Source organism: Oenanthe melanoleuca, chromosome Z (assembly GCF_029582105.1).
Source record: "Oenanthe melanoleuca isolate GR-GAL-2019-014 chromosome Z, OMel1.0, whole genome shotgun sequence".
Taxonomy (NCBI): domain Eukaryota; kingdom Metazoa; phylum Chordata; class Aves; order Passeriformes; family Muscicapidae; genus Oenanthe; species Oenanthe melanoleuca.
The window spans coordinates 24,510,662-24,519,068 of record NC_079362.1 but is presented as its reverse complement, the minus strand read 5'-3'; the positions used below and the strand labels follow the sequence as shown (position 1 = coordinate 24,519,068).

The following is an 8,407-nucleotide window of genomic DNA, read 5'->3' as shown; positions in this document are numbered from 1 at the left end:
CAATGGTTTTTCTACCTCTACAGTGCCTTTTCTACCTCTTATTCAGCTGAGTCACTTTCCCCCAGTCCTTTCCTCCTCAGCTGAAGTAGCAAGCCTGAGGCGTGACTTTACAAGGCCTTCCCTTTGGGAGCTTTGACCTGTGTGCAACAGGTGGACAAGACAGTGTCTTTGAGGGGCCTTAGGCTGGGCTCTTCACACTTCAGATGCTGGGGGTAGTATTTGAAAATCAATGCAATTGCAAAGGCCCAGCCTGTCCTTGTTGAAAAAAAAACACTGATCGTGGCACTCAGGCCGTGATTTAGTTAATGAGAGGGTGGTAGGTTACACGTTAGACTTGATAAGCTCAACAACCTTTTCCAACCTTCTTCATTCTCTGTCACTCTTTGTAGGTGTGAAATTCTATTGCTGAAAATCTGCAGTAGTTACCCAGGAGAGTTCTCTCAATTTGAAAGCGTCTGGTTTTCCCCATTTGCAAGTCAGCTCCCATCAAGCAGGGGATTGCAGGGCTTAAAGAAGGAAGAATGACACCTCTGCAAGGACAGCCGAGTGCAGGCCCTCGGATCCCCTGGAGCTGAGCACCTTGGAGGCCCAAAGGTTGAAGAGAGGGAAGCATAAGGAAAAGGTGCCCTTTCAGCCCTCCTTTACTCTTCCATAGCCAGTGACCGCCAGGAAAGGGGGGCAAGCGGGCCTGGTCCCTCCTCCTGCCCTGCCGTGAGGGGCGGCTGGAGCTGGGGGATTCCAGGGCGAGAGGGACAACATCTCTAGAGGGCAGCTGGTGTGGGGCAGCTGTCAGGGGGCCTGTGGGGCGGAGAGGGGACCCTCCGTGAGGGGGAAGAGCCTTGGGCCGCTGGCAAGCAGCGCAAAGCCACGAAGGGGAGAAGCCGTCCGCAGCGCACGGCTTCCAAGGCACGGACCAGTTCAGAGCCAGCGTGGCAAGGGAGGGAACCTGCCAGGGCTCTGGAGGCTCCTGAGCTTTTATTGCCACTCCTGCTGAAACTAAGGGCTGCAACAGAGTGTCTTCTGGCTGCTTCATCATCTTCACCCTCATCTTCATCACTCTGTTCTCCAGCTGGTTTATTCACGCTGGCAGCTCGCAGCACATGCGTGGTTCAGTTCTGCTGACTCTCAGCTTGTTCTTTGATAGCTTCATTCTTATTTCTTCTTTAAGGATAATTCTGAGCTAACCTACATCAACAATACATCTACTCTTATCTAAACAATGCTCCAATAACGAAGTTTTCTAGACTCTATAGTCCTAACTAACACCTAACTAAACCTAAGAAAGTCCCCAAAGATGAAATTTCCTATCTCTAGTGGACTTCCAAATAAAATTCAGGGTATGGCTGAATCTCAGACTAAACAGCATGCATCCCCTCTCCACTCCTCTCAGCTGGCGGGGCACAGAGTCTTCCTCAGGCGTAAGCGTCTCCTCTCCGCTCTTCCCACACTTGCTTGGCTGAGGTGATCAGAGCAGCCAGGCTGGAAGCAGGATCGCCTGAGGTCACAAAAGGATGCTGCCCAGAGGAAAAACGGTAAAAAGAAAGGATTCCTTGTTACTTGGCAAGACCACAGGCTCCAGCAGGATTGCTCTGGCTCCCGGGAAGATGCACAAAGAGGACCGAGGGCACCATCTGCCCCTCGGCCTTCCTGTGCTGCACCCTGTTTCTCAGCCAGGCCCACGTGGCCCACCCTCCTCTTCATCCCTTCCTGCGGGGCTCCTCAGCTCCCAGGCCCTTTGGCCGCTTTGCATTTTCTCACCTCCAGCAGTTCCTGGGCAGACCAGCGCCCGTCCTCGTCTGCCTGCAGGCAGCAGCTCAGGAAGAGGCGCAGGAGAGCCGAGTGGTGCCGGGGGTTCTGCAGTTGTGGGGGCCCGTTCCTTTCTATCAGTTCACCAACCTACAGGAAATGGAAGAGGACACTGCAGCTGCTCCTTTCCCAGCCACAACAGCTCTCAGCACACACAGCCCCCTTTAGAAGCTGCACCTTACCCTCAGACGGGCTTCCTTCTGGAAAGGAGCTTCCCCTTGCACCATTTCCAGCCCCATGATCCCCAGGGACCAGATGTCCACTTTGGGGCCGTAGGCTTCTCCTCTCACCACTTCTGGTGCCATCCAGCCGGGAGTGCCCACCCTGGAGCTGCGCTTGCTGCGCTCAGGGCTGAGCTGAGCGCAGAGGCCAAAGTCAGCTGAGGAGAAAAACAAAGCCTGTCAAAGGCAGCTCCCCCTGCCAAAGCGGGCAAAAGCATTGCCCACGCCAAGGCTGACCAGGCCACCCCGCTGCAGCCGGCTGCAAAGGCAGCCGTGCTCTGCTCCCACGGGGCTGGAGCCAGCAAAATAAGGCACTGGCTGCCACAAAAACACCCTCACCTCCCACGCACTGGCCCAGCAGCACTTGTGGGCACCTGGCAGTCACCCAAAAGCAGCCCCAGAGCACATGCTGGCAACGCTGCACCTGCCCAGGGATACCCACCCAGTTTGACTGATCCGTCCATGCCCGCTTTTGATGTCTCTGTGGATGACTTGGCGGGAATGAAGGAAACACAGTCCTTGTAGGCACTGAGAGAGAATGGACAGAGTCAAGGGGAAAAATTCAGCACCTGATTACATCCCACAGAAAAGGAAAGGGCTCCATGAGACTGACAGCTCTACCATGGATTTGAGAGGCAGGGCGCATCATCATGGTGAGAAAAGAGAAAGGGAAAGAGCGTGCTGCTTCAACACTCTCTAAAATGTTCTTTCTGCTTGGAAGGCATCTGAGTTTCCTAAAGCCCTTCCGGATTTCGGTAAGAATCACATGAAATTTGGCTGCGAGGAGTCATGGCAAAGATTTTCTTGAGAGCCTTGTGGCAGCAGAGGAAGAAGCAGCACATTAGACCTGTGCCAAGAATCCAATGCCATCTGGCCTCTAACGCTCTCCTTTAAGGCTGAGGACATCTCCATTGCCCTGAACTTGAAAATTTGCAACCTGCAAGCCTGCTTAGGGAAGCAAGGAATGCAGGACAGCCAGATAGGGTGCATGCAAAGGTTGAGAGGGAAAGCTGACATGACAAAAGAAGTGAAACCAAGCGAGCGAGCGAGCATGAGCACCAGAAGAAAAACAGTATGCAAGCATGCAAGAATAGAGACAAGGGAGTGCAGGGAAACTGACAGGCAGTTCATTCCAGATGTTCCTCCTTCTTCTCCAGGGTGTGACATCAGCTCCAAAGGAAAGGCATGAGCAAGAAATCTCTGCTCTTCCTACCTACCAGCTGACAAGGGCCACGCTGGGCAGGCCAGGGCAAGCACAAGCGGGATCCCTCACCTCCCGACAGACAGCGCCGACCTGTCCTTCCTCCAGGTACACTGCCCTGAGCACATCTGACAACGTGCCGCCGTCCATCAACTCCATCGCCAGCCAGAGTTCCCCATGGACCAGGTAGCTGCAAGAGGAAAACCAGAGCATGGCGAGAGACCAATGGCCACAGCTCGCTCACCCCAGGGCCTGTGCCAGCCTTTTGCACAGCTCTTCAAGCTACGTGTGCCACAAGAAGTCACTGCACACCCAGTGCCACCTCCTCCACGTCCTGGTGACGACCAGAGAAATCATCAACAGCTCCCTTTTCTGCCACGCACCAAAGGGCTTGCTCTCTTCTGCCTTGCCCTATCTAAAGGAGCAGCGACATGGCAACAGCCCAACCTGTCTAAGTAGGTGACAATATTGGCATTCCTGTTGTCCCTCATGGCCAGGATTTCATTGACAGCCAGCTCCTCAGATGTCTTCCCATAAAGGTGAATTTTCTTGATGGCCACCTGAAACGACATTGAAGACCACTAAGTTGACAAGGCGCTCCTTGCCCGAGATCTCAGGGAGCACGGAGCGAGTGCTTGTGCCATGAGGCAGCGAGCTGCGCCAAACTGCCCTGGTACTGGGCAGCAAAGCTTAGGAGAAGCACCACAGCCCGGCCCAAGTGCATTATGCACTCCTAGCCAAGACTGTGCTTCAGAGCAACAGCCTCTTCTGCAGACATGGAGCGGCCACCCGAAGCTCCAGGCTGAGCTCACAGCAGTGGGGAAAGCGCTGCAGAGCTGCAAAATCTGCTGGGGGTGTCAACACTTTACCTGTTGTCCCGTGCTGTCATCGAGGGCTTTATAAACAGCTCCAAATCCCCTAGAAAGAAAACGGCAGCAGAGAAAGGCCTTCAGTCTGTGGCAGTGAAAGCAAGGCCAGGCAGGAGACGTCCCCAGGCTGCCTGGCCTCTCTAGAAAATGCCTGGCTGCAGCCTCTCTTCAGCCCGTAGCTCATCAGCCCAGCAGCCTCTGCCAGGCAGGGCAGGGTGTGCAGGAGCAAACTCAGCTCCAGCATGAAGAGCAAGGGCTGCTGTAAATCCCCATAGGCACACGCCCAGTTAGGTCTGTTCCAAACCTAAGGGCAACTATACTCATGTGTGGGTGTGCATGCATGTGCATGTCAAAAAGTGGAGAAAAATTAAATTCCACACACTGTGGTTAAGAATCTGATCATTCTTGGGTGCCAAGGTACTCTTGTAGGCCATGAAGGTGCAGAGGCAGGAGATCTTCCAGGTCCTGCTCCTTGCCACAAGCAAGACATTGCCGGCACCCAGTTGGCTTTTGTCCTGGTTTGAAGGATCAGTGTCTGGCAAGAAAGGCAGAAATTTTCCTTTGAAGCACAGACCCGAATTCCACTCCCCCCCAAATATTATAAACATTTGAATCAAGGACTCTGAGGCAGAGATAAGGGGGTAGGAATAACAGCTCTTTTACTAATATATCTAACTGTACCAGCAGAAACAACATCAGTTGTTAAAATTATTAACAAAACAGAACAGATAACTCGGTTCCAGTCCTTTCTTTAGCTGTGAGCACGCTCTCTCTCGGCAGGAGCGGAGGCAGGAAGGGGCGGCCGCGGCCGTGCCGGTCTCAGGGGGGAGCGGCTGGAGCGGGCAGCTCCTCGCTCACCGTTGGGTTCTGGTGCTCAGCTGTGTCCGCAGAGGCTGGAGGCTGGAGCAGGGCAGATGCAGGGCAGGTGATCGCAGAGGGTCTGGCTCTCCTGCCTTCGGCCGCGTGGCTCCAAGAGCAAGGGGATCCCCCTCCCAGCTCGCCGGAAACACGAGTCCCCTCCAGAAGCATGAGAGCCCCTCTCCAAGCCGATCCCACCTACCCCTTTTGTCCAGAGCCCGCAAAGATCCGCGGTGTAAGCGGCAGCTCCATTGGCATGACAATGGGAAAAATTCTTTAAATTGACACAGTAATAGGAAAACACTCAACCCCCAACAACTGGAGAACTTGAAGTTCTTTGTAAATTGGGACATCATCCCAACATCATCAATCTTTTGGGAGCATGTGAACATAGGGGTAAGATACTACTGAATGCAGGTACTTTAAAAATTAGCAAGAAGGTAACCAGACATACATCAGGATTGTCCAGAGCTAATGCCTTGGAAGATCTGGAAGAGGAAGGTACGTAAAAAGCATCATGTAGCTATAGACTAGAAATAGCCCTGTGCTGTCAAGGCAACAGGATGGTCAGAGGCATCATCTGAGGTATTGTTTACATTTCACCTCGATGCTGATTGGATCATTTTTTATTAGCTTTCCTGTGAACTGTTCCTTTGGAAAGCAAATCCTACCATCATAGGATCACAGAACGATTTGTTTGGAAAGGTACCTTCAAGACCATCTAGCTCCAACCCCACCTTTCACTAGACCAGGTTGCTCAGAGCCTCATCCAGCTTGGCCTTGAACACTCCCACACCCACAGCTTCTCTGGGCAACCTGTTGCAGTGTCTCACCATTTTCACAATAAAGAATTTCTTCTGTAAAACTGCACAAGTTGAGTAAGTTTATTTACTTGATAAAGTTTACTTGCACAAAGTCAGTTTTCATTAAGGTAACACAGAATGATTGTTGGCATACAAACTGCAATATTGCTATATAAACTTATTGAAAAATAAACTTTCATGAAATAATTTCCAGGGACGGCTTCCAGTGCGATGGATGGCAATTGAGTCTTTGAATTACAGTGTTTACACCACAAACAGTGATGTGTAAGTATGTGTTCAAGTGGCAATTTTTAAACAAATAAATATATTTCCTTATCAAGAAAAGTTTGACAGCTATCATGAGACATCCACTCTTAACTCAAAATCCTCAGTAGTCATGTCAGCATGAGTGAGCAATGGAAGCAAAAAATAAAACCCATAACAAAAAAGTCCTGTTTCTTTCTTCATCAGGGTCTGATCAACTTCTGTGTTCACAACCTATTGGATGTGCCCCACTACTTTAGCTGTACTTCTTATTCAAAGCTGGAGACCTGATGAATATTTGGGAAACCCTGAGGAAATTTGTATTTTATTTAGGAACCTAGAAATTGTATTTGGAAAAGCAATTCTGTAGTTACAGTATTTGATGAAAGCTCACAAGCTGAGAATGGTCAATGAAGGAATGATTTGCCCAGTGACATCAACCCTATTGAAAAAACACTTTGAAGACTATCAGATCCTGGCCCTCAGACTTGTAGAGCAAATTAGGCCAGCCACTGACACTTAGTTTTATTATTCTCCTCCATATTGTGCATCAAGCAGTAAGGAAGCATTAGCAATAAAAATGTAGGTGCAAAATATCCCATAATTTTGGATTAATTTAGCTGTCACTGTCAGTCATATCATTCCAATTCTATTATGAAATTAAACTTTCTTTTACTAAAGCCTGCTTCTGTTAATGCCAATGGTTAAACTTTAGGTGGAACACCATATTGTGGAATGACATGTGCAGAACTATATGAAAAACTCCCTCAAGGGTACCGACTGGAAAAGCCTCTCAACTGTGACGATGAAGTGTGAGTATTGCCTTAGAAAAAAACAAAAACGAACAGAAGAACACAACCTCAGCTATAGAAATTAGATGATTTCTACAAGAAACTAACAAACAATTTTTTTTTTTTACTGGAAATTATAAAAACTACATTAAAAAATTAAAAATTGCACAAGTCCTTTTGTACACAGCATACACTGTTAATTTTCCGTGAATACTTTCCCAGGCACTCTGCTTCAGCCAGTTATCCTGTTCTTTAGACAACATGCCGGGTTTTAGCTCTAAGAAAGCTTTTTGTTTATTTCAGAGTAAAAGAAGTTCTTTTAAGTAACCAACTACGGAAAATGTAACTTCAGCTATGTAGAAATCCATTTCCCTCAGAAAAGCGGAATGTGCAAAATCTTTAAATTATCAAAAATTTCTAACTTGAACTTATGTACCTGAACTATGAAATGTTGGTTTTGGTTTTTTAAAGGTACGACCTAATGAGACAGTGCTGGAAAGAGAAACCATATGAAAGACCATCATTTGCTCAGATACTGGTGTCACTGAACAGGATGTTAGAAGACAGAAAGGTAAAACTCTGTTTTATATAAACATATGTGTATAGAAATATACCTATAATGATAGAATTAGGCTATGCATAATTTCAACATTATTTAGGGTTCTTCAGGTAATGTACCTTGCATCACACCTGCTCTGTTTATTTCCTTTCCAGACCTATGTGAATACCACCCTATACGAGAAATTTACTTATGCAGGCATTGATTGCTCCGCTGAAGAAGCTGCTTAAGACGGGACAGATCTTCATTCATCAGTGATTGATTACAGAAAACCAAACTTCAATCTGCTGGAGCCCAAAATGTGATGTGCTGTGTAGAACTGTGTATAGCTCTAACTATATATAACACAGCAATTCCGTTTCACCACAGTGATGTGTGTGTATCACACAGTAACCTGTGCCTTCACAGGCTGTTGCAGTTAGCCCTAACCGTACGGAAGATCTCGGGATGTACGAGGAGGCAGGGCCCCTCCCTCTCCGTTAAGTTGCTAAGTCACATAACTGAAAAAGAAGTCACGTGGGTACGCCGCGGTTATATAAGCGGGTGCCCACAGGAAATAAACTGCATTTCACCTTCACCATTATGGTGTGATGTTGATCTGTCCGGCTAGTTTGTAAGTTGCGCCGTGGTCTCGTCATCAGCCAGGTTGCAGTAGCCTGCAGGTCAGGCAACATAGTGGTGCCGAAACCCGGTCCGCTCCCCGGCACACGGGTTTGAGCGGCGGGCAACGGGAAGCACGCTGGCTGACGAGACGACCGAGGCAGTACTCTGACCCCAGTGGGGAGGACGCTCCCAGCACCACCGACATGGACATGCTCGGGAAGGTAATCCAAGAAATTCATAACCAGTGGGGTATTTCCTGCAAATTTAACGACTTTAATACTGCTATTAGGCGGTTGTTGTCGTTAAATGTTATCGATTGTCCTGTGGACATTTTACACTCCGACTGTTGGGGGAGGTGCACAACGGCTCTTGCCGATGACGTTATTTCATCCGGCTCCAGTAAATGCTTAAAAAGTTGGGGTAAAGTTAGGC

At 48.9% G+C, this 8,407-nt stretch overlaps 1 long non-coding RNA gene and 1 pseudogene across 1 annotated transcript; one reads left to right on the top strand and one right to left on the bottom strand.

Moving 5' to 3' along the window:
* Positions 1–1,350: 1,350 nt before the first annotated feature.
* On the bottom strand, positions 1,351–4,587 carry LOC130265442 (serine/threonine-protein kinase PAK 3-like; annotated as a pseudogene).
* A 1,924-nt stretch (positions 4,588–6,511) lies between these two features.
* On the top strand, positions 6,512–7,762 carry LOC130264892 (uncharacterized). Its single transcript, XR_008842528.1, has 3 exons — positions 6,512–6,834; positions 7,285–7,384; positions 7,528–7,762. It is a non-coding gene; the product is annotated as an uncharacterized LOC130264892 (long non-coding RNA).
* Positions 7,763–8,407: the final 645 nt, after the last annotated feature.